The sequence below is a fragment of the Aulonocara sp. 'chitande type north' Nkhata Bay genome, linkage group LG18 (genome assembly GCF_057382095.1).
Source record: "Aulonocara sp. 'chitande type north' Nkhata Bay isolate Kocher_YH1m ecotype deep benthic linkage group LG18, A_spYH_male_GT1.1, whole genome shotgun sequence".
NCBI lineage: Eukaryota > Metazoa > Chordata > Actinopteri > Cichliformes > Cichlidae > Aulonocara > Aulonocara sp. 'chitande type north' Nkhata Bay.
In genome coordinates, this window is record NC_141361.1 from 26,771,606 (window position 1) to 26,798,925 (window position 27,320).

Genomic DNA, 27,320 nt, shown 5'->3' on the forward strand with positions numbered 1-27,320 from the left:
TAAAGGATAGCATTTTATACAGAAACATTACACTGTAGTAAGTAAACATTAGACTGTATAGTACTTGTGTTTAATTGATGATTACATGAATCCTGCATTTGATTTAGTAACAGAAACCATCTGTTTAGAAAAAACCTCACCATCTGTCACTGAAGGAGAGAATTAGTTAAGATGGCTTAACAGCCAACATTGAATTTACAGTCAAACTTTGCAATAAACGACACAAAAACTTGGTGACCAGAGAACGAGGGAGGAGTGAAATACAAATGGGCAGGACGGTTAATTAGTCATTCATCAGCGCTTCCCTAATAACGCCTGACCCGGGACGTTATAGCCGGTAATGATTATTTACTAAGTAACCAGCTGGAGGATATTACATTAGTGACTCATTGGGTAATTATCGGTTCATAATTAACATAAATCGATATCGCTCATCACCTTTTTTTCATGTGTCTCTCCTGATTAAAATGATACAAATGTCATGCTTCACTTTACTTGAGGGGACACAGACACAGAAGGTAATGATGAGTAATTCTGAAATAATGACCGAATTAAAGTATGATGATTCAGGTGGCACAAAAAGAGTAATGGTTGGAATAAATAGTACACATCAGTGTTAATCAGGAATTCTTATGAATTGATTCAGCAGCATGATGCCGTCTAAACAGTGTCCAGGAGATGACCTGACCGCAGACCTCTCGCCCGCTGAAAACATTCACACATTCAGAAATAAAGGAGAATATTTCCTTAAGAACAGGTGATGCAACACAATGATAGACATGCTTCTGCCCCATCTTTCATAAAATAAGCATATTGTCATGGTCCTGGGTCGGTGACCCAGCGCTTTTAGTTTGTTATCATTTTCTAGATGATGATTGTTTAAGTTCTGTGTTATTTTCGATCTGCCTCTGAGTCTGCGTCTGTACCTGTCTGTCTATGGTGTCTCCCCATCTGTTTGTGAATCTGTCTGTTTAGTTCAATGTCTTGTCTGGTTCCATGTATCTGAGTTTCCTGTTTTATTGTGAAGGTCCGTGTCATATGTGAGTGTGATCAGTTTACGTTTCCCCTGTCCCGTCAGCCCAGATTCCTCCCAGCTGTGTTGCCCTCCTGTCTCTCATCCCCTGATTACTGGTGTGTGTATTTAAGCCCTGTGTGTTCTCCTGCCTGTTGCCGGTTCGTCTGTGTTCCTCCGTGTCAGTCTGTTACCGTCTGTTACCCTGTGTTCCACTGTGTTCCACGGTGTCCTGTTCCTCGTCTGCGTCTCTCTGCTATTCATCATCCGTTGTCATATGCTCCCAGGTCTGTTATTTTAGTTCTCCCAGTTTAGGTGTCTTTAGTTGTTTGTTATGCCCCACTGTTTGTTTGCCACTACACCTCTGTAAATAAACCACCGGTATCTCATCCACTGCCTGCATCTTGGGTCCTCCTTCTATATCCAAAACAAAAAAAATAGACTGTCAAATGTATCAATTTCAGCCATTATTGTGTTGTTTTTAAGTGACTCTCAATTAAATATAAGACTTTAATGATTTTAACATTACTGCAATTTGTTTTTGTTTAGGCAGCAATGTGACAACTTTTTTTGTTGTTGTGTAAATGGAGCTGTAATTTTTTCCCTAATGATCACTACAGTATTATCTTTTGTTAAACAATGCGCGTATGCTTGAAATTCCTGTATTAGGAGTTATTACTGTTAATGAACGACTCATTAACTATGATGCCATTCCTGTTTGTTGTTAGGGCCCAGGTCTGTGACCCGGCGTTTTGAGTTTATTTTGTATTTTTGTTTTTCTCATGTTAGATTGCATTTATGTTAAGTTTTTGTGTCAATTAGTTAAGGTTTAGTTGAGTGATTTATTCCAGTTTATGTTTCTTTCATGTCTCCGTGTTTATGAGTCTTTTCCTGTCTTCTGTGTTAGTCTGTCTTGTCCTCTATGTTTAATGTTTAGTTATGCCCATGCTTTCGCCTCCCTTATCTGTTCCCATGTGTCTCTCCTTGTGTTTCTTGTGTCACGTGTGTGTGTTTCCATGTCTATTGTCAAGCTTGTCTTGTCATGTCCATTATGTTTCTTGTTTTATTTTGAAAGCCTTCCATGTTCAGTGTGTTTAGTTTTACTTCCCCTGTCGTGTCATGTTAATTTGTGTCAGCTGTGTTTCCCCAGGTGTTTCCACTTCCCTCATTAACCTTGTGTGTTTAAGTCCTCTGTCTTCCTCTGTTCAGTGTCGGGTTGTCTAGCGTCATGTACTTCAAGTCGCAGGATTATTTTCAAGCTTAGGTTCATATTCATGTTTCTGTTTCAAGTCACAGTTTACATAGTTAATCCTATAGCTTCCCCAGTTCAGCTTATAGTTTAGTTTCGCCATTGCCTTTCTATGTTCCTCTATCAGCCATAATTAAAAGCTCGCTTTTTGTTAAAATCCTGTTCTCTCCTGTTTTCCTGCTCTTGGGTCCGCACCACAAACACACCGGCTATCCTGGCCGTAACACCCTCCTTCTTCAGTCTTGATTTATATGTGGTATATATATGATTTATATATGGCCCAACTAAACATTGTGGTGTACTTATGAAAATTTGTATTACTAGTGTCACCAGGCTGCACCTTTTAGGAGTTAGTCCACAAATGATAAAAGTCATCTTTCTATTACAGTAAACACTATTACTGGAGTTGTGTTGCAGGAGTCATTCAGCTAATGTCTGCTGGCTGCCTGCCCTGAACAGTCATCATCCAATCATCCAATCACTGCTTCAGAGGTGAGTCAAGCCTTTGACTTCTTACATGTCTATGGGGCTGTAGTTCGAGTGATCCCTGACATTTAAATTACACCAATTTCCAGTTCTATATTCTTATTCTGTGTCTAAAAAAGAATCATTATTCACAGTTAACAAAATCCTTATTGAACTTATACAAAGCCCTGGTGAAGCCCCCTCAGGTCATCAGCTCACCCATTGCCTGAAATAAGCCCTTTTAGTGCCCATCCTCATCATGGCCCCAAACACAACCTGGTGTTTCTGAGTACCTCTTCACCTTTCTCAAAATACACTACATTACCAAATCTGATCCAAACTATGAGAGCATACAGCCCAAACATCCACAGCAATTAATATTACAGAGGCCCATTACCTGCTCATTTTGAGAGCTAATGTTGGATTTAGTCTTTTAATTACATTTAGACAGTATTGATATGATCTCAGTTAATCAGCACACACGAGGGAAATGCACCAAAAAGGTTAAAATTGAGAACTTCTGCTGTCTGGAAATATTGAATATTATCTGATGTGGTGGTGACTGGTAGCTCCCTGTACTGTGGCTTATAATAGCTTTCTCAAATACAAAACAGCTTGAAAACCTGTGTAGAATTATAAATTACAGCTTAGCTAAATACATCTTTTATGCTGTGCTTTCAGTCTATTATATAACATAGTAAGCTATTATATATACTCTGCTGATCAATACAAGACCATATTAATTCCCTTTTTTTAAAATCAAACACATTTAAGGATGGAAAAAACTTCCAGATTGAGAGTCATATGGATCCTGAGATTCTGGCTCGTTGTGAATACTTGCACATATGCTGATCTGAAATTAAGCAGAAAATAAGCAGCCACCATACAATCTACACTCAATGGAGTCAAAGGAGCTTGCAAAGAAAAGCGTCTGGACTTCTTTAAGTTGCTTGAAGACGTTTCACCTCTCATCCGAGAAGCTTCTTCAGTTCTAAGGTCAAATGGGGGAGAGTCCCAGATATAAACCTAGTGGGAGTATCCCCCCACAGAGGGACGAAAGGAGCCCCTGATGATCCTCTAATCGCCTGAGCCAAGGTGTGAAACTGGGTGTGGGTCCCAATCAGCCAGAGTTTCGGGTGTGTTCATTGTGAAACCTGGCCCCACCTTATCATGCGAATTCCTGAGGTCAGATGGCCCAGGATGTGAGTGGGCGTTAAGGCGTCTGGGAAGGGATCTCAAAACTGGATTATAGATGGCAGAGAGTTGGTGTCGTAAACCCCCGCCTCTGTTCAAAGATGGTCACTCACAATGAACACACCCGAAACTCTGGCTGATTGGGACCCACACCCAGTTTCACACCTTGGCTCAGGCGATTAGAGGATCATCAGGGGGTCCTTTTGTCCCTCTGTGGGGGGTCACTCCCACTCGGTTTATATCTGGGACTCTCCACCATTTGACCTTAGAACTGAAGAAGCTTCTCGGATGAGAGGTGAAACGTCTTCAAGCAACTTAAAGAAGTCCAGACGCTTTTCTTTGCAAGCTCCTTTGACTACGATGACCTGGATGACTGAGAACCTTCACAGACATACACTCAATGGACACTTTATTAGGTACACCATGCTCGTAATGCATTTGAACCTGTTTGCCTTCAAAACTGCCTGGATTCAATAAGATGTTTGAAACATTTTTGGTTTTGGGGATTTTGGTCCATATTCACACGATAGCATCACGCAGCTGCTGCACATCCATGATGTGAATCACCACATCCCAAAGGTGCTCTGTTGGATTGATATCTGGTGATCGTGGAGGTTGTTTGAGTACAATGGACACACTGTCGTGTTCAAGAAACTAGTTTGAGATGATTTCAGGTTTGTGACATGGTTTGTCAGCCATAAGAAGATGGGTACACTGGGCTCATAAAGGGATGAACATACTCAGCTGGGCTGATGCTCAGTTTGTACTGAAAGTGTGCAGAGAAAATATCCCTTACACTGTTACAGCACCAACAGTCTGAAGCATAAATACAAGGCAAAGAATATTCATGCTTTCATGTTGTTTACACCAAATTCTGAACCTGCCATCCGAATGTCACAGCATTTGGGTTACATTTTTACAGTTTTCTAGTGTCCAATTTTGGTAAGCCAGTGTGAATCGTAGCCTCTGTCCTGTTCTTAATTGGCAGGAGAGCCACCTGGTTTGGTCTTCTGCTGCTGTAGCCCATCTGCTTCAAGGTTCCATTTATTCTGTGTTCAGAGATTCTCTTCTATATACCTTTGTTGTAATGAGTGGTTATTTGAGGTACTGTTGCTTTTCTATCATCTTGTAGCAGCCTGGTCAGTCTCCTCTGACCTCTGGCAACAAGGCATTTTTGCTCCGAGAGCTGTCCTTCACTGGATACTTTCACTTTTTCGGACCATTCTCTGCAGACCTTTGAAATGGCTGTGTGGGAAAATCACAGCAGATCAGCAGTTTGTGACATGCTCAGATCATGCTGTCTGACACCAACAACCATGCTGCATTTGAAATCTCTTAAATCTTCTCCATTCTGACGCTCAGTTTGAACAATGTCTGCATGTGTAAATGTAGAGTTGCTGCCATGTGATTGGCTCATTAAAATATATGCGTTAATGAGCAGTTGAAGAGGGGTGCCTAATTAAGTGGCCAGTGAGTCAGTGTATATATGACAGTGACAGGATAAATGAGGAAAAGCAGGTCCATGTCGTGGTCCGCATGTCTTCAGTGTCACCTTTCTTGTGTTCTCTCTCTCTCTTATCTCGTGAGAATGGGTATGTGCATGGCAGGTTACCGCCTCAGGAGGCGTGACAGTAATTAAGTTCATGAAAGAGCTGGATGCGCACACCTGACGGCCATTATTCATCACACTGTCTTGAGGATTTCCTCGGTGTGTGGCTTCTCTGTACGGCCTTTTTGGAGTCACAGTTCTACTTGGACATGTTCTTTAGATTTCACTCTTGAGAGGTTGTTTCAGTACCTAATGTGAAAACCAGCTCTTGTAAACAAAGCATCTCAGTAGTTGCTGTGTCTAGCTCCATCAGATCTTAGCTAATTGTGAACCAAAATGAAAACAGAAAAGTGCAAAAATATAAATATAAGAATAAATAAATAACAGAATAATAAGAATAAATAACAGCTTGTCCATCTCACTACCTATTTATTTTAAAAAAGCACAATGACTAGCACACTTGGATGCCGTTTGGGTTAAATGAGCTTGTTTCGACCTGCTTTGTATTTGTATTGCAGCATAATCTCAAAACCAGACATAGCCTTTGAATGAACTCAGAGAGGCTATTCTGAGATTGGCTGACTACCTAGCTACAGCTGAATGTTGAAAAAAATCTCCTATACTTAAGCAAAATTAGCAATCGTCAGAAAAAACCAAAGGATGCTGCTTTTGTCTGCCTAAAAAATTCATAAATAAATAATAAAAAGTGATCTATAACAGCAATCATCTTATGTGTGGGAGACTGAATTGAGTTCACAAATCAAAACTGAAATAAAAAGTCATGGGGAAAAATGGTTCCTTCATCAAAGTGAACGCTCAAAGCTCATCAGTGGTGTTTACATTGAGCTTGTAAACCTTAATGTCCACCACGAAGACCACATAGCAGCTTACCTCATTAGGTTATAGAGCTCATCATAATGTTTACAGTGTAGTTTGTTGGCTTTTTCCAGCCCATGATACAGTCCTAAATCTTATTAGTTATTCCAAATAGCTCGTGCTCTAGTTAGCACAATTCATTTGGGTCTCATTAAAGTGTTTTTGATGAATAAAGAACTGACTTAATGTGCTCCGGTAGTGACCTATAATGATTTAGAACATCATTAGAATCACCAGCCATCAAAGTGTAGGCTGATGCTGGCTGATTATCATGAATCTGGACAAAGTTGTTTGGAAAACCTAAAAAAAAAAAAAAAACCCTCAAAAAAAAAAAAAAAAAAAAAAACACCACACCAAGTTAAATATGGCCCATTTACAATTTGACGTGTTGCAAATATATGCTACATAAAGCAAATAGCTTTAAAAACTTTATTACAAAGGGAAAAGAAAGAAAAACTGCGGTGGTGGTCATTAATATATAGATTCAGTTACTGTGACTCAGAGTGTGTGTCGAAAATAATTAGCAGATTTAATGACTTGTGATTTTCCATTAAAATAAAATGCTTGCAAATTACCATGGTTACCATGTGTACATATCCACGGCCCTGTCAAATATGAATATATTCTTATTTATATTACGAGTATTAAATAGTCACTGACCTGACACTAATGCTGTTAGATATGACTCCGTTTAATTTGTTTAAATTAGCAACTTTCAAGAACGCGGTGAGGCGCAGAATGTGTAAGCCTGTCGTTTTCAGTAAGTCACATTAAATATTAAAAAGACCTTTCTGCTTTCATTTCCTTAGCTTTTACAAGTAAATGTTCTTGAAATCAAAACTAATTAATTAAATACCAAGAGATGATGTGAATATATATAACCATGACACAAAAAGCTACTTTCTGTCTGTGCAATATTCGCCACTTCTACCTCATGCCATTTATTCCGTCCCTTTGTGCATCTTCACACAGCGTGCAGTGCACCTCCAGTTTGATAATGCACTGCGTTTGATACTAAAAAATCTGCTGTTTTCAAGGCTGGAGTAAAGCTGAGTATGGCAGGAAGAAGTTCTTTTAAATAAAGCACATACAGGCACAGTTGGCTGGAGGTTAAAGAATGAGGCTCTTAAATGGAAGCATGAGGATTTGGAGCCTCTCAATTGGGTGAGGACATGAGAATGTGAATAGAAGAGAAAAGGAGTAATGGTGAAAGCAAAGTGCCCTTAAATATGTCCTTCAGAAGCTGACCATGGAATACTGGGGACACTTTATACACCTGAAAGACTGGGAAACAAAGCATAGGCACTCACAGAGAGACATAATATGCCCTCCTACAGTCTAAAAACATGAAGGTTAGGTGAAGTAGAGAAATAGCGTGTGTGTGTGTGTGTGTGTGTGTGTGCGTATGTGTTCTTGGAATAGACTGCCAACCTGTTGAGAGTGTAGTAGGGTATAGCTGAATGCATGCTGGGACAGGCTCCAGCAAACCCCCTGTAAGCCTGCATGAGATAAGAAAGGACAGAAAATGAATGGATATTAATTCCCACCATGCAACACACTAAGTGAGCTTTCTCAGGGTAAGTAAAATAGTTATCTCATTAAAGTACATTTAAAAGTACATTAGCGCTGTAACTTTTGAGAGAAGACATACGACTTTTGTTACCTAACAAATGAAATTTTACATAAATCACATCCTTACTCAATTCATCGCAGTCACACGCGCTGCTCCAGCTTTCCTCGGTCTGTTATGATCACGAGATTTCGGCTGCTAATGTCAGTCAAAGCTGAGTCCTTTCCCAGTAATACATTTTGGTACAGTACACAAAAATGCTTGTACTTATGATTCAATATGAAAGTTACAGAATCATTAAGAGTTGCTGAACAACATAATGTCGGTGACACAAAGTAAGGCGTTTGAGGTTTTTTGAAGTCGTACCTCAGCGCTTAACGATTTTTGTGCCCCTTGAAGTGAAGCGGTGTAACCACATTCCAGGTTTTAGCTGGGGATCAGGCTGACTGTAAAAGAAGGCATTTGAACTGTCATACTCAGAGCGCTTACAGCCTATTAATATTCCCGTCCCCGTCATAGTCTGGCTGAGAGTACTGTGGAGGAAGATGGCACACGTGCTCATTGATGGCGGGTGGGCGTGAGATCAATAAATATAAAGTGCTGTTTTTGCAGCATAAAACTGTGTTTAATGTGCATGTGGATAGGTGAAAGTGGCCTTCAGTATAAATAAGACTAAATGTAAATGCTAGTCCATAATAAGATTTGGCCATGGAAAGGCAATAACTCAGAGGTCATGAAGTAATGAGGCACAACTTTAAAAGCTTCTCAGTATTATGTATCTCTTGGGGGTGCGCGGAAAGAGTAAATATTGATTCAGTAATGAGGAATGAACGGGTCATTATCGTCCTGTAGCTGAAGAAAGTCCTTGTGGAGAAAGTGATCCTTACAACTTACCTCCATTGTTTAACAGATAGTCGTGAACCAATCTTCACCTATTGATTTATCAACATGCTACGTGACCGTTTGTACTCTGGCAGCTCATCATCGTTTACTGTGCAGCCTCTAATTCACTCAGCAATGACTCCAGCTTTAACAACAACATCAACTGCACTTCAATTACACAACGAGAGACTTAAATCGGATCAAATTGTGCAACTGAAGTTTTTACCCAAGTGCCTCTGACAGACACTCCACTCACCGACCACTTTATTAGGTGCACTTTGCTAGTGCTGAGCTGGACCTCCTTTTATCTTCAGAGCTGCATTAATTTTTCATGACATGGACTCAACAAGGTGCTGGAAACATTCCTAAGAGGTTTTAGTCCATATTGGCATGACAGCGTCACACAGTTGGTGCAAATTCAACAGATGCACATCCATGATGCGAATCTCCTGTTCCATCGACATCCCAAAGGTGCTCTGATGGATTGTGATGTGGTGACTGTGGAGGCCATTTGAGTGCAGTGAGCTCATTGTCATGTTCAGGAAACCAGTTTGAGATGATTTGACTCTGTGACACTGCGTGATCCTGCTGGAAGGAGCTGTCAGAAGATGGGTGTACTGTGGTCACAAAGGGATGGACTCAGGTAGGCTGAGGTGACTAGCAGAGATGGGCAGTAATGTGTTACAGTAATCTGATTACTTTTTTCAAGTAATGAGTAAAGGGATTACTATTACAAAAAAGTAATTAGATTACTGTTACTTTTCCATAAACACGCTGTGTTACTGCGTTACTAAACCGTGATTTTGTTTATGAGAGTGTCTCATGACAATGACGTGCGAGCGTGCGACGTCTCTGGCAGCAACAGACGTGTGCAGATCAACAATGGATAATATGGAGTGTTGGAGAGAGTACGACCATGCAGCGTTTAAAGCTGGGAAGTACTGACATTACTCTGAGTTTGATTCCGTAAAAAGTGACAAAAACACTAGTGTCTGTTGTACACTCTGTGTGGGAAGAAAAGTTCTTTCTACAGCGAAAAATAAAATGTCAAATCTGACCAAGCACCCGGCAAACCTCCAACAGCCCCACTCCTGCTAAACAGGTGAAAATCTACTTAAGAGAGACAGGACTCAGTGCTGCTGAATCTTTGATTTTATTTATTTTTCGCTGTGTTTTACTTGCATCTATTTGAAAGAGTGAGTGTAAATACAAAAATATTTCATTTCATATGCTGGGATATGCAGAAAATAGGGTTAAATGTTAAACAAATTTCTTCAAGTCAAAGACTGTTGCATATAATTTAATTTTTTACTTGATGCAATGTGCATAAAGTTAAAAGATTAAAACTAATAAAACACAAAAAGTTGTTAAAAAGTTTTAACAAGAGACATTTTCATTTGATTCATTTTTAATTGATGGAAAATGCAGAAAAAAAAAAAAAGAATTGGGCTGAAAGGTTTTGCTTCATTAGGTATTCAGGTTGTGTATCATGTTTTTAAAAAGTAAGTAATGAAGTAACTAATTACTTTTGAAAATACGTAATCAGTAAAGTAGCTGGATTACTTTCTTAGAGAAATAATCAGTAACTAATTACTATTTTCAAGTGACCAACACTACTGACTAGGGACCCAAGAAAATATCCCTCATACCATTACGGTACACGACCACCACTGGAACCCATATTTTTGAGTATAATATGTAACAAAGTAATGTATGTGTGTAACGTATGAGCTCAGAATACTTTTTGTCCTATGCTTCATTTCTGGTTTGTAATAATTTAATTCATAAATGTTACCAACACTAGTCCCTCATCACCAAGAAGTAAATCGTCAAGGAAAATGTTGCTTTAAACTAAGCACTGAAATCACTCAGCAACACTGTTCTGTGTGATTACAGCTGTATATATTTAAGTCAAATAGTATGATTTTGTCATTTGTGACATTTTGAAGAGTAGTTGAGTATTTAACCCTGTAAAGCCTGAACCAATGAAATAATTGCCAGCAAATTAAATATTTTTGAAATTCTATTTAATGAATCTTATGACAAAAATTATAAATTTGTACATATGTGTTTTCATTTTTTGCAGTTCATTTAAAAAGAAAAGAAAAAAAAGAATCACACTGATGATGTAGACGTCAAAGAACTCACAAATATGACACAGCTGAATCTTAACACAGGGTATTATGTGGTTCTAGGTTGCTACAAAGGCAAGGAAGTTATTTATAGGTGTGTTTACAACTAGAAAAACACCATACTGGAGCTGGAGAGTCATAGTTTTCCACACGAAATGTTGAACAATATTCAGAAATTTTATTATTCACACCCAAGTGCTCGAACAGAACAATGTATTTCTAATATGCAGCCACAGTGACAAACCCGACAGCAACATGAGTGCAATACACACAAACTTAATTCATGAATTATTCATATGAATTTATTTACAAATCATGTTCTTGCTGCGTTTGGGTTTCCTTCTGTGCAAATGCATCAATTTTCACCCTAAAGTCATAAAGTCCTGTTTGTACCACTCGTAAGCTTTAAGTTCTCAAATCTCAGTTCTCAAGTCTTTTTCTTTGTTTGTTTTTCCATACTTTTTTTTTTTTTTTTAATCTGGCCACTATTATGATGAGAACTAGCTCAAAAAATTGTAACAAAGATGCACTGTCACTGTTTACCTGTCAAGGGTTTCTTGATGTTCATCTGCATCACCGCTCATCTACAAAACAGTCCAATTAGGCAGCTCGTCTCTTTGGCATGCATGCAGGAATTGGGTCATATTGGGTGGCAACAGAGGTGGTTTGAAACTCAAAACATGAAGCTCAAACTAGAAAACATAACCAGGCAACAGAGAACCAGAACATTACCAGAATGACAGCAGAAAAACACAGCAAGCATAGAAGACAACAACAGAGGACAACACGGGGCTTAAATACACCAGGGAGTAACGATGGAATGGAAAACAGGAGGTAAGCACAGCTGGGGCTAATCTGACATAACCAGACACAGGAAGCAAAGCAGGATACATTGATATAGGACACAGACTATCAAAGTAAAACAGGAAACAGGAGATAGGCACAGAGACGCAGATTTGACAAGGGGACACGGCTGACGGGGAAGACAGAGCGAACAAGGAGCACAGAGACAGGAGTAACAAACTGCAACACAAGGACACGACTGGCTTTAAAGACACAGGAGACACTAGACAGGAAACTAGACAAGGGGCGTGAAACACAGGGGAGGCATTGAGACAAAACCAAAGAATTAGAAAACTCCAAAAGATATAACAAGAATTTAACCGAAACAAAGAATATTAATGATCAAAACATAAACACCGAGTCACCAAACTCAGGACCCTGACAAATGGTCTTTCTTAGTCTGTAAGAGTGGTTTCATATTAGCATGTTTTTAGTCACATTAGCGGTTTATCTATTAAAACAACACATCATAGCAAACTGTAAAAGAAAACTGCAGTCTTCACCGTACACATGTTCAATGCTTGAGTCAGTGTCAACCTCACATACACACTGTAACTCACATCATAGTGGCTGTAATGAGACCCCGTCAGCTCCACAGCAGGTCAGAATTTTCACTCGTTCCTTAAAATGTCTGAACATTTACTTGATGGACTGTCAGCCATAACTGCAATAACTCACAAACTATAGTTTTAAATTTGCTTCATTTACTTACATGACAAGTGCACCTGTACTGATGCTTACTCAGGACCACTTGGTGTTACATGTTCACAGACCTCCATAGACCTCCATAGATTCTTGAGTAATCATAATTCAATTCAATTGAGTTTTATTTACATAGAACCAACAATAGTTGTAATATGGTAATTAACTGTGATAAATTGGTGAATAAGTATTGCCAGTGACATACATAGAAATTCATAAAAACTACATAGATTGTGAGTGCAGCCAGAACTTCATAGTAATTCCTTTATAATAGAGATGCAACAACAAAATCTCATAGATGCTCAGCAACCCTGCTTTTATATAGGAATATAACCAGAATGCAAACAGGTTAGTAATTAGTTGAGTTGAATCCCCACTGCAAAAAGATGTGCAGCTACCACATCAGACCATGATTGGTACCTGCCCCAGGTAAGCTGTGCAGTCCCCTTGTGAGCATAAGTGGTTGCCTTTGAGGGTGTTGCTCAACCTCTAGGTGAACAGTTGCAATCATATGAATGTGAAAACATGCAATCACTGTTCAACCACCAAATTTTCCCAGCTGCGAGTCAGTTGCCTCCTATTTATACTGTGGTGCCCATGAGCCTTAAAGACAGTCAGACAAGTGACGTGACATGTGTGCATATAATGCGCAATTTAATATTTTTAAGATTAAATGTTGAATTTGGAAAGATCTATGCAAATCACCCCAATAACCATGCACCTCAGACTGTGCCCTCGTTGAGCTGTATCAACACAGCATCTTCCCTGTGGTGGAAGGAGCAGTGTTTTGCCTTAATTAACCCACTTAGATTGTATTTGAGGCCGAGATTAAACGATACCTTTCATTCTGTGCCAGTAGCCAGCCTCGTTTGTCTTCAGGACACAGTCTGTTTTAAGTCAAGGGTAAAGAACAACGCATTGGGTGGTTTACCAATTGTGTACCTCAGAGTTGGGATAAGTGAGCAGAGACCCTCTCTCTTATGAATTGATTACTTTTGCATCACTCTGGCATTTCTTGCTTTCCTTTGTATCGGTGTTTTTGTGTGTGTCTGAGTGATACAGGGAAGGGGGAGCCTGGCTCTATAACACAAATTATTTTCAATGGAGAAACCCGCTATCACAAAAAACAGGAAATTAGATAGGTTAGACATTCTTCTTAGCTTCAAAAAAGTCCATCTTTGGTATTCATGTGAGCCCATGAGGGACCTGTCGAGGAACCTCCCTCCTAATATTCAGAAGGATTAACTCTCGGTGTGATAGAGGACACACTTCCTTTCCCACATTCCTGTTATAAGAACTAATTAACAGGCAGGAAAAACATTCAGCCTCGAACATTCATTCTATTCAATTCAAAAGACTCACTCACGGACCACTCATCCTGAAAATGTCAGTTTGTGCCCAATAGATTTTTTGGCAAAGTGAATTAGTCAGTACTTCAAACTGTGTGTCAGTCAAACACTTGAGTAATGAATAAGTAATTCAGGTGGTTTTTTTTCTGAAGGAGGAATAGATCAATTGCAAAGATCTTCAAAATGCAGCCATATCACTCACTGACAGAAGAAGGGAGAGAAATCGATAGATCAGCTCTAACCTAAATCAGTATACGATGTCTTTTTCTTTTTTTATTTTCAGCCACAACTTTCTGACAACTGATAAACAAGACACGTTTTGCATGCAATCAATAGTGTTTGCAGGACCGTTCGACTGGGTCGGACCGATTTAAAAATTAACTCGCTTCCCTGAACTGAAGCCTATACTTAGAGCTTGTCGGCATTTGACCACACACTTACACAAATTAAAGTGATCTACGCATCTAGCAAAAACAAAACTGCAATAAATCTTTCCTGCCGTTTCCCGCGGTTGCCGATCCTCTATCACACGTGGCCTTTTTGGATTCTCCTCACAGAAAACTGAGGGGAGATAACAAGCCAGACTGATCCTCTGTAAGTTAGCTCTTCAGAATCAGCCTTTGAGTGTAAACAACAACAGATAACAAGCTTCCATATTAAACTTTACCGCGTGTGCTCCACTCTGTTTGTGCTCTAAAGCTATTTTTATTAATTCAGAAACCTGTTTTGATATGAAGATACTGCGACAGGGCTGTAATATAAGCAGAAGCACGAGTGCAGCATCTGTAACCAACACGAATACTTAACTGTTCCTCAAAGGTCAAATGTGCAATTTACAGTGTTTCATTTTTTCTCGTGATTTATAGGAGTACAGATCGTTTCCATCAATCAGAAACTTATTAATTAAGCTTTTCTTATAGAAGGCTTGTCATTATTCATCAGGCAGAATTTATGATGTGTTATACAATAGCTAAAATAGATGAATTAATTACACTATGCGACCATTATTCTACATGTCACTGAACTTTTGATTTACAATAAATTGTGATTTTTTCATCTTCTTACCCAAACAGAGGGGAAACAATATTTATACCTAGATTAACTTTTCCCTCACTTTAGGGCCAAAAAACAGATTGTAAAGAGGGAAAATACAGTTATGAAGAATCTGCTGTTACCTGTGAATAGATATCCAATATTCCCACCTTATTTTTGGCTCCTGAGGTCTGCTCATTTTATCTGTCTGCTGTTTTCGTGCTGTGCAGATAGCGTACAATCTGTATTTACAGCTTTTTGGCTGAAAACATTAGCCTGCTACACTTGGAAATAACACTGCTGTGAGCAGAGACGGTGAACCAAGAAAAAATGAGAGTAAGTCAAAACAATGAAAGAAATCATCTGAAAGATGCTAAAACAGTTTGAACAGCAGATTTGGGTGATAAATTTCTGTTTTTGTCTCTCCGTTTCTCTCCTCGCCATTGCTTCATTCACTGAAATCATTCACTGGTGCAGCCGTAAATGAGTAAAATTACACCAAGTAGTTAATGCTGCTATAGTTAACTGATAGCATTGCATTTGCGAGCATAGCAGGCATTTTAAAATGAGGCAGGCTTTATTCTTTCAACCTTCCGTTTCCACTGCTGAAATATGAATAACTTAAAACTGCTCACATAAATAAATGAAAAATAACATAACTGAAAGAAATTCTAATTAAATGGGCCATATTCTTTGTGCATTTCGGCAAATGGTTGTTTGAGCATCTCCTATCCTTGAATACACGGTATTATGCTTCTCAAAAGAATACAAGTGCAAAAAACAAAACAAAAAAACACTTGGTCACTGAATGAATGCATTTCAAATGAAATAAACTACAGAAATAAAAGGTTCTTGTTCTGTGAAAAACATGTGAAGGCCTAAAATTGGAATAATGCCCCGCTTGTTTTTTTGCTCCTTGTTCATCACCAGGGAGAAGATGTAACCAAAGTGTTCTCTGTGCGTGCTGCAGGACCGATGATTGCAATCTTTTTGATCTCTGACGGAGTGTGTGTCCTAGAAAGGATCTCCACTGGGAGATGCTCACGAATGCGTTGGAGTGCGATATGATGAACTGAAGACACGCCTGACGCCCTCCTAAAGGTGAGGGAAGCCAGAGGTGTAGTCTTAGCCTTTTCTAAAACTTGGCCAGGACCAGTAAAGGAGTTAGACTTTCCCTAAGCCTCAGCTCATGAGCATCAAGCAGGCATCTCATCTTATATCACAGCTTGTGTCACTGCTGTGCTTTGCAGCAGCATCTTTATGCCACTCAAAAGATGCCTGGCTTTGAGCTGTTTTGACGAAGTTAAGTGATGCAACCCTCCGTCTCAAATGCTGAAATGTGGCAAGTCATGTAGATGAAGTACAAATATTCTCTTAGATGTTGGGGCACGGTTTCTGCTGACATTACTGTTTCAACAACACATGATAAAAGGCTGCGAACGTGTCTCTAGTATTCACGGAGCTCCGCTGACTGACGTCAACACTGGCAACTCCTCGTTCAGTCGTGATGTGCCGAAGACAGATGAGAGAGGAAAAGATTTGCACATCTGTCATGCCTTCAGTCATAAAAAAAGGGGGAGCCGGGTGTTGCTGTGCATCAAGGGAGGGCGCAGCATCCGAAAGCTCTGAAAGTAAGTTTATGTGAGATGGAGGAGATGTTTGAGATTCACGGGCACAGAGCGGGCTTGTGTGCTAAGACAAAGAGTGTGTTTGTGACTTGAAGAAAACACAACTGTAAAAACCTGATTATAGTATAAAAAGATATAGTATAAAAGACACACGCACACAATTTATACATAATCCTGATCAAGCTACCTTCATTTTTTTTTAAAAATCAAAGACTACCAAAAACCATGACTTTCTAATACAAATTGATGTGTCACACCCTCGCATTGATTTGTGTCTCCTCTTAATCTCACTAATTAAGTAAACCTTCAAATGAAATGAACTCCCATTGGGTGAGACAGATAGCTGCCCGTCCTGAGCCTGAAACAGTGCTGGTGACAATTATTATATAATCTTGAATCTTATATAATAATATATATAATAATCTTGAAGGCCTAAAATGTAAAGTGTTCTACGATGACTGTGGTTGTCATAACTTAAATGAAAAGATGGTGAAACCAGAAAGACAGGAATTTAATCAAAATAAATCAAAATATCACCACTAGCCCGTAAACTTGGTGCACTTATTCAATTAAGAATTGGGGATGCAATTACGCCATCGTTTGAAATTTTGTGTCGGGTGAATGGTTCGACTGATGTATAAAAACATGTTTTTCTTGATTCCCTGTAATTTTATAGTGACTCACCTGTCAAAATGAATTATTACCTCCACCAAGGAGCTCTTTTATTCTCCACGGGACATTTCTGCTTCCTACAGATACGGTTTTTGTGAAACTGCCTGCACGGAACGTGTGCTGGGTCACATCTGCATTTATGGCATTGAAAGGATTACAGTTAGTCAAATTCAGTGGAACTGTTGGAATTGGTGATTTTCCCAGTGGACTGCATGTGTATAAATCTGAGCTGGTTTTGTGCAGATTTCAGATGTGGTGGAAATTTGTATTTGCAACCTGTTTTGTGTACAACGGAAATGGTAGCTTCTAGAACAAGAGTGAAGTGAAGAACTGTAGTAGGTGCTGAGGGATAAAGCTGATGATCCACACCATGAAGATACAGGGAAGAGTTGTTGAAGCCTGTTTAAAGAGAGAGGCGATGATTAGTGAACAGCAGCATGGATTCATGCTGAGAAGAGCTCTACCGATGGGATGTTTGCTTTGAGCGTGTTCATGGATAACCCTGTCGATCCAGAGAAAACATAAGATAGAGTTCCTCTGTCCACGAGGAACTCAGGAGAGAAAAGAAGTACCTGAAGGTGGTGCAGGACATGTATTTTACGAACGCAAGACAGTGGTGAGGTGTGCAGTAGGAGTGACAGATGGGGGCAGGATTACATCAGAGATTTTCTCCAAGTGCATTCTTGATTGCAGAGGTGATGGATTGACAGATGAGGTCAGTCAGAGCCTGGAGGGGTGGAGGTATGCTCTGGAGAGACGAGAAAGCCAGAAGATGCAAGACAGAATACATGTGTGTGAGTGAGAGGGAGACAGATGGAGAGGTGAAGATGTATGTATGTCTCTTTTCACTGCTATGCTGATGATATTCAAATCTACCTCCACCTGACTGGGGATGTTTCATCTTCACTACATCCTCCGTTTGATTGTCTGAGCGATGTTAAAGACTAGTTATCACGTAACTTTCTTACTTTAAATGAAAAGAAGACAGAAATTATTGTTTTTGATAGAAATATGCACTGTAAAAAAAAAATCTGTCAAATTTACGGTAAAATACCGGCAGCTGTGCTTGCCAGGAATATACCGTGTAAAAAATGTGGAATCTGTAAAAGACAATACGGTATACTGGTTTTGTAACCCTAATTTTTAAGGTAGACAACGTATTATTTTACCAAAATCATGATAGAAAAAACCAAATATATTTGTCAATTATACAGCAATTTAATGTAAAAAATGCAACTTTCCATAGCTTTTTACGGATATTTGCAGTAAAAAAAAGTAATATAATAATATTTACAGTAATTTGTTGTTAATTTAACAGTAATAGGATAGACCCTATTATTGTAAATAACTGTAAAAACAACAGAAATATGTTAAACCTTATTAAAACCTTTGACAGTAAAAAACACAGTGAAATTGTATAACAAATTACAGCATTTTATTTTGACCAGATACATTTTACGGTAAATTCCTGGCAACCACAGCTGCCGGTATTTTACCGCTAAAAATACAGTACAATATGAGGAACATAAATGGTTTACCGTACATTTTACATTTGCAACCGCTAAATATAGAAAAATCTAAAGATGCTCATATACAACCAAGGTAGAGAATATTACTGATAAACAATGAGAAAATTTGACATACCATTTGAAAACAGACTAAACATATTATTTTCTCTATTCCTACAAAACAGCATAGATCTTGAGAATACAGCATGTGTCCATATATATGGCTGGTAATCCATGGAGGAATGAATAAACATGAAACAAAATATTACCTGCCCCTGACCTATCAACAGTAATGAGTCACTGGGTCCTGCCTTGGTGAAGGAAAGGACTCGGTGGAGTTTCTAATGCGCATGGTGTTGAAGATACAAGCTCTGCAGGAGTACTTCAATGTCCATCAGGAGTTCACTTTGGACTGGCAGGATCCCCTCTGCAGCAAAAAAAATGGACAAAGTTTGATCAGTGCTTGAGCAAAATGCACAGAAATGAACAAAACGTGCTGCCAAAACCAGATCTAATGATAAATGATTTCTTAAGTGTAAAATATACAGTTCTTAAAGGATAGCTATTGTCAAAATGCAACCTGGGCTGTTTTTTTCAGTTGTTTTTTTTTTTACTGTAAACGAGACAAACATATATCTAAAAGCATAATTACGACAAACAAGCCGTTTTTGAGATTGACCGTGATTTTGTTTTGTGGTCAATAGCCAGTGAATGGGAATACTAGGGGGCCGGGGCATAAATTTGAGCACATCAAAATCGATACAGTAAAAAAAACAAACAAAAAAAAAAAAAAACAGCCCAGGTTGCGTTTTGGCAATAGTTATACTTTAAATCTACTTATGTAAAAGTGATACATAGACAACGCAGCCCTAATCACAATCATAATTTGTTGGAAAACGTATTTAAGTTTCGTATTGATTTATCATAGAACTTGAAGTTAATGGCTGAATGCATGGTGATGAGACCTATCATTCAATCTACATTTTATAGCGTATGAAACTGCTCACCTGGACATGAACCTGAGCTCGGCTGATTAAGATTAGTGTCTCCTGTCCATCTTTCTTTAGCAAAACTTGAATAATACCACTGCTTACCTCTTATTGAATCTTTGGGTGCAGACTTAATTGAAGAGCCTCGTATAAACAGGCAGGGTGTGATGTTTAGGGAAACCAAAGAATACAGCCGCCATCATTTCTGCCAGAAGACTCATGGGGTGCAACGAAGCTTTCATTGTGGACTGGCTAGATACCTTCTGCATTCAGAAGGAAAACAAGAAGGGCATACACCATAAACAATAATAACTGACAAAAATAATGAGACAAGAAATTAAAGTAACAAAATAAGTGCAAATCAAGTTTCCCTGTGTTACAGTGTAGCTGAATGTTTTTCAACAATTTGATTTACAGTAAAACACATACCAAATATTTCCAGCCAAGGTTTGTTTCAATCTTCAGCATTTTTTTCCTGCCATTGTCTTGAAACTGTTTCATCTGTCTCTCTCATTTGATGCTGTTTACAAAAACAAAACAGCAATATTGTAAAGGGAAAAAGGAAAATTAATTTAATGGAAAAAAAAAGATTATGACCTGAAATCTCACCATTTCCTGAGAGTCACAGGTCCTTTGAGTATCCTTATGGTTTCTGCTCAAATTCAGTGTCTGAAAAGGGCAGGAACAAAACAAACCTTTTTAATCATAATAAAGACAAAATAAGATTTAGAGACAGACGACAAAGAAATGTGTAAAATATCTTCTTGAATCTGTTTACTTTACTAACCTTGAAAGAGACTCTTGGGTCTTAGCTGTGCCACCACCCTTAAACCTTAAAACAGATGGAGACGATATGCTGGCCTGGCTTGAAATTTCCATATTTGGTGCTGTAAAACAATATCACAAACAATAGATTAATTGTACTTTTTGGACCTTGGCCAAAGCATAATAGAAAAAACAGAAAGTCCTTCATGGCTATTGTGCAATGAAATCATAATACTTACTGGTTTGTTTCTCAGATGTCTCCACTCCTAATGATTGTAGTGCCTCCAGTACAATTTCAAGGATTGAGGCAGACAGGTCCGGCAGCACCTTAGTAATGGAACTCCTTATGCTGCCCCCCATTTCCAAGATGTCTGATAAAAGAATGTGAATAAAGGTCAATTTACACCAAGTGGTACCTTTGGTCTTAAAATATGAAGCTGATCTTGCTTGATACTACACTTTTATACAGTGTTTCATAAGTACCAAACTAACAGCACCATTATTGTGACAGCACACTGTGTTTCAATGGAACCATTTGGTACCCATACTTCATGTAAGATGTTAATGGATAGAAATCAATTAAGTCAATGGGTTTTGACCAAAAAAATCATTTTATTTAAAACAGCTTACTATCACTTATGTCACACAGAACATCAGCAGGAGGCTCAGTAGAGGGCTCTTCTGATTTCTGCCACAGATCAGACTCTAGCAGACATCTCAAAGTCTCTCTTAAAGGCACATAATAGGCAAACCTATCTTTTCTGTTTTCATCTCTCCCTAAAAATATTTTCTTTGGTTCCGCATAGTTGAAGGCTTTTTTAAAGATCTGAGCTCTGGAGTGCACTGTCCTCAATAGCCCGGTATGACATGCAGAAAAAAGATCATAGCTTTTGACAGACTCACAGACTTTGTTGATGTCCTCCTCTGATAATGATGTGTCATCTTTTAACAGTGATGCAAGTTTACCCAAACTGTATGTCTGTCCCAACTCATGCATGTTCTGCATTTCCTCTACAATGTTCTGTATGGTTGAAGCAGGCAGTAGAAACTGACCCTGCAATTTTAAGTAGAATAGTGAAATGTTTCTCAGAAAAAGATCACAGAATTCAGGGGGCATTTCCATGTTATCTTCATGTGTAATAGACTGTGCAGCAGGCTCGGAAATCAAGGGTACAAAGTCATCTGATGTGGTTGGAACAGATGATGATTGACATGCAGACTCTCTATATAAATCACCAATGCTGCTGTCTGAAAACTCTGTGTTTACGTGACATGTGAGCAGTAAAAGATGATTTAACTCTAAAGGTATTTGTGCATCCTCTTACTGGACAAGTGACCACGTGTCCTTCCACAATATGGCTCTTCAGATGAGCTATTAACTCTTTAGAGTTCTGACACTGACGTTCACACATCGCCATTGCACATGTAAACGAAGAAACCACCGCCACACCAGTGACATGGGTGGGGGCAGTGTCTTCGGTAAAAATGAGCCTTAAACGCGCCATACCTGGTGTATGTCTGCTTGCAGCCTGCTTCAATACACCGAAAGAAACAACGTGGCTCATTCCGATGCAGTTTACAATGAAGCACGTAGCCCCTTGATGACTGAACTACCTTACCACAGAAATTACACGTTAACATAACTCCATGTACTTTGGTAATTCCTCCCTAGCGAATAAAGCACGCCATATACAGAAACTAATCCAGAGCAATGCTTCCCTCGCAACAGTAATGCTAACTCAACTCACAAATGCTAACTAAATTCACAACCTCACTCATAAAAAACGAACTGCTAAAATTATCTATAAACGCTGGGCTGGTGGATTTTTATAACAGAGATAACTTGAAGTTGCATGTACTCACCTCACCTCGAACTAATTGTAAGCTGCCAGGATGTCTACAAATTCCGAAGATGCTGTGGTCCAAGCAGCAATAAATGGCGCTAATATACGAGTTCAAAACTGTGTCCGTTAGCGAAGCCAACTTGAGTCTCCTGCATGAAAAAAAGAGCGGTTGGCACACAGCTCAGCAGCGCGCCGCGCTATTGGTCATTTTCAGGTGACGTCATCCCGCAATGTAACGTCGCTCTTTGTTTCTTTAGGAGGTTCGAATTTGATCAGAAGTCACGTCTGCAGACCGCTGCAGCCACGTCTTACCTTGCTTCCCCTTTTTTTGGTGAAATGGTTCGCTCATACTGCACAATGTTGCGACCAGATTTTTTTTCTCTGCAATTCGAACGTAAAACGTCTGTACACAGTTTACCAGCAGTTTAGCTACCAATCAACAGCGATCACACAAATTCAAAATTTAAGGCCGACCCACTTAAGGTGGTCTGATAATATGGCGTGAAACACAACAACATAAAGTTGTTTTAAAATAATAATTAAAAAAGATTATTGAAATCAATTTTATTCACAACCATAAACTTTATTTTTAACATCTTCTTTTGCTGTTGATTTTTTTATCAGAAGGTTAACAATGATATACTGCAGGCCTAACTTTTAATCTGTATATCAGTATCTGAATTTTAAAATAAAAAAATACTATCAGTTTTATTGTCTTTCACTGCTGATATTTGCTTTTTTTTAATGGTATGTACTGGTTGTATTATTACGGTGGACCCTATTTTTTAACATCTTGTTTCTGTAAAAATGAATGTTTTTGTTTGCTTAAAAATCTACAGCTTTATACTGTGAATTCCAATGTGCACAACCCCAAAAGATGTAGTTTTACTCAAATAATACCGTAAAATCTAAGTTTTTCAGACATTTTCAACATTACAATATGTAATTGTAAAATGTATGTGTAACCCAGTGAGTTTACACGACTCAGTAATGCACTACAACATGTTATTGTTAATTGGGATTTATCATTACTCTGTTAATCACTGAGTTGATCAAAAATAAATCAATAATAAAAGATAAATACTATAAATATAAGAATAAGACCCAAAGAGTATATTTAACACCCCTACTGGTTAGGAAGGAACAAGCCCCGCCTTCCCCTGCTCTGTACCGTCACGTGCTCAGACACAGAGAGAGACGGAGGTGCACGAGACCATCACTGATTTTCACCGCCAAGCTTTTCGCTGGAAAATAACTATTAACTTGATAAATTGAGCAAATATCCATACCGGAGATCTGCATGGACCTTGGAGAAACGGACCTGATTTATTGTGAACATTTCGGACCTTGAAACCATCGCGGTGAGTCAGAAGCTGTTAAGCTAACCTTGAAGCTAAAAAGCTAACAAGAAGTTAACAGGGAATATAATGGCCCGATTTCAATGTTGTAGATCTGCGCGGGAGCGGATGAAGTGGACAAGATCCTCTCTGAGAGTTGAACAAGATCCTCTCTGAGAGTTGAACATTAGAAGTGTGCTGGTGAGTTAAACTGGGACTGGGCGAATCAGGCTAATTGAAAAGCTAACTAGCCTAATGCTCATAGCTGTAGCTGACCACGTTTTCACTGTGGGAGAACACACGGGGTTTCTCACTGAGTTCAGCCATTTTGAGCACTCAGCTTGTGTGCTGATGATGTTCTAGTATTACTTGTTGAATATTAAATGCACTAAAATTAGATGATGGAATAAGTTAATGTTGATCTTAAAGGTCATGAATCTACTTTATTTTGTTACATTTGATGCTCGAGCGGCACTGGATAGATGTCCGTGTGTATTCTTACTGTGCTGATACGTTACCACATACTGTAAAACTACAGCCTGTGGGTTTTTGTATATTCTTTTGGTAATTTTATTCTGTACATTGAGTGTAAATAATATATTGCTTCATTGCTATGCAGTGTAAAGCAATGCTCCTGTAATTCAGTTAAAGGGCAATACTGTAAAAAAATAATCTACCATAGTTTATGGTTTATTTCTGATTTCTGATAGAAATGTGCACCTTGACGATAGAATAAGCTGATTGTGATTTAAAGATTGCATTCATGATTAAGATGCACTGTATAGACTATAGTTAGAAATTAGAATTAATGTTTTGTGCTTGTTTTGTTATAGCACTTACATTATTTACATATGGCCATGTATATCATTAGAGTGTGAACTGAATTAGTAATAGTCCTGTTGTTTACAGGCTAGGTTTTTTTATGGGATCGTGAGACCTGGATCTCTTCCTGACGAGGAAGATGGCGAGCCTTTCCCTTTGAACCGAACCGAACCACAGCCATTCTGAGTTGGCCCAGAAGGGCAGGTTGCTCTTCTCTCACGAACAATTGCAACAGTGCGGTAGGACGAAATCGCACCAATCACAAACTTTTGACCTGTTGGATTTGACTTGACTGAACACTGACTATTAAGCCGGCAAGACTGACATATCTGAGCTCAGATAGGATTCTGACTGTTATTATTATTGCTGTCACTGTATTTTATTTTATGTTTTCATTCCTGTTCATAAAATGCTGTTAAATTGTTGCTAAATAGTTTAATACAATTCATAGCAACTTTACCTGTGGCTCCAGTCATTCTTCTCCACGCAACTCCCTTTATCCCTCCTGCGAATCTAGCTATTGGCCCATTCTCTCCATCTTACTTTAATTTCCCCTACCCTATCCTGTACTTGGCTACAGAAAGTGGCGAGCCAGCCAGGAGGGTTTGCAGAGTTGTTAGTCCACCCAAAATTTAATAAAACGATTAAGAGTGCCTGGAGCTTCACAGTGACTTGTATTTTTTTCTACTGGTACTTTTACGTGTCCTAACCATGGAAGTTGTGAAAACAGAGAATGTTAAAGTTCAAAATGCTGTCTTGGTCAGTGGTTTAACTAACACAGACATTGATAAAGAAATAATTGAGTTCTTAGAAGCTTTCGGTCCTGTCAGTAGGCAGATTAAGCTACCAACTGGTGGTCAGATTATTGTGGAATTTCAACATGAGGCTACTGCTAAAGAACTAGAGAAAAGATATTTGCCTTATGACAGACCTTGCACTGTGAAACCTGAAGTTGTCTATCACGTTCGAGACCTAGCCAGTGCGTATAGCATTGAAACCAGCGCATCAGCTACTGTAACTTACCTGTCACAGCTTAAAGATGTGGCAGCACGAAGCAACCGATCGTTTAAAGACCTTTTGATGGATGAACTAGCTAAAATTGGGGAGTCATTGGGAGGGGATGTCCACACAGTTGAGCCTTCCACTGAACAAGAGCCAGTGCCCCACAGTGATGAGGCCCTACCTTCTTCTCCTTTAACACCCAATAGCAACCATGTAAGTGCCTTGAATACTCACCCACCGGCAGAGGCTGAGAAACAAACCCCTCAGATTCCCACCAACCTTTTAAGCACACCTGAAGTGCAGCGGGTTATTGTAGAGCACATTGTTAAAAGCAGTGAAGTCATTCCCCCACCAAACTCGCAATACAGACTGAAACCTTTTTCAGGGAGAGTTCCACATCCTCCTTTCGAAACTGACTATGACACTTGGCGCAGCAGCGTAGAGTTTTGCTTGACTGATCCCTCGCTCACCGAAACTCAAGTTGTGCGAAAGATTGTTGAAAGTCTTTCACCCCCTGCAGCGGACCTGGTGAAAGCTTTTGGTCCAAAAGCAAACCCCAAAACTTACCTTGAACATCTTGATTCTGCCTATGCAACTGTAGAGGACGGTGACGAACTCTTTGCTCGCTTCTTAAACACCAATCAGAATGGAGGTGAAAAACCCTCACATTACCTGCAAAGATTGCACACAGTGCTAAACCTAGTCATAAAAAGAGACGGAATTGCTTCTAGTGACATCAATAAACAGCTCCTGAGACAGTTTTGTAGAGGGTGTTGGGACAGCTCATTGATTGCAAACCTTCAACTTGAACAAAAGAAAGACGACCCACCTCATTTTGCAGAGCTACTCCTCCACCTACGCACCGAGGAGGACAAACAGGCAAGTAAAGCAACCCGCATGAAACAACATTTGGGGATCCAAAAGACTCGTGTTTATTCTAACGTGCAAACCACACGCTCTCAAGGTAGGAACGATTATGAGCATGAAATGGACAGCAATTCGTCTGACCTCCAGAAGCAAATTGCTGACCTCAGGTCTCAAATCGCACAGCTCAGAGCTGATAAAACAGAGAAAAGATCGCAGAAACTTCAAAAGGAAGCAAAAAGGAACCCAAGTACCAAAACTCAGAACAAGCCGGGACAGATACCACAAATTGCTGCAGTGTCAGCCAAACCCAAACCTGGATACTGTTTCAAGTGTGGAGAAGATGGTCATATCGCTTCCAGCTGTAGTAATGATCCCAACCCAGCATTAGTAGCAGCTAAAAGGAATGCCCTCAGACAGAAGCAGCGAGAATGGGAAATATCCAGACCAGTTGATGAGTCATTTAATTTAAACTAGAAGGAGCCCCTGTCGCGGGACAGATGGGTGCTAAATTTGAACCAAGTCCCACTGAGAAAAAGACAACAAAAGCCCAATGTGAAACAGCTAATGTTCACTCAGTGCCTAAACTTCCCAAAAGACTTGTGGGTAGAAAATGCACAGCCAGAGTTGTTATCAATGGCGTTGAATGTAGTTGCTTGCTCGACTCAGGCTCTCAAGTAACCACTATTGCCAAATCCTTCTATCAAGAACACTTACCTGATCATCCTATAAAACCCATCAGTGATCTCCTAGAGGTCGAAGGTGCGAATGGTCAGACAGTCCCTTACTTGGGATACATTGAGACGAGTATCATGTTCCCCAAAGATCTCGATCAGTCAGAGCTTGAACTATCTACTCTTGCCTTAGTTGTCCCTGACATTCGCTCAAACTCAGACACACCTCTACTAATTGGCACAAATACACTTGACCCCTTATATGAGCATCTTTGTGAGAACACCTTACCTGACTTTAAGGTACTCCCTTATGGATACCAACAAGTGCTAAAGACATTAGCATCCAGAAAAAGACAAAGT

The 27,320-nt window shown here is 39.3% G+C and overlaps 1 long non-coding RNA gene across 3 annotated transcripts; it reads right to left on the reverse strand.

The window, feature by feature from the left end:
* Nucleotides 1-18,536: 18,536 nt before the first annotated feature.
* Nucleotides 18,537-22,621, reverse strand: LOC147308779 (uncharacterized). Of its 3 annotated transcripts, XR_015126185.1 has the most exons (8): nucleotides 22,574-22,621; nucleotides 22,281-22,410; nucleotides 20,657-20,788; nucleotides 20,440-20,539; nucleotides 20,262-20,321; nucleotides 20,082-20,172; nucleotides 19,758-19,915; nucleotides 18,537-19,090 (listed from the first exon to the last, which is right to left on the reverse strand). It is a non-coding gene; the product is annotated as an uncharacterized LOC147308779 (long non-coding RNA). The 3 variants fall into 3 exon arrangements; XR_015126186.1 differs by having other exon boundaries at nucleotides 22,286-22,606; XR_015126184.1 differs by having other exon boundaries at nucleotides 22,281-22,606.
* Nucleotides 22,622-27,320: the final 4,699 nt, after the last annotated feature.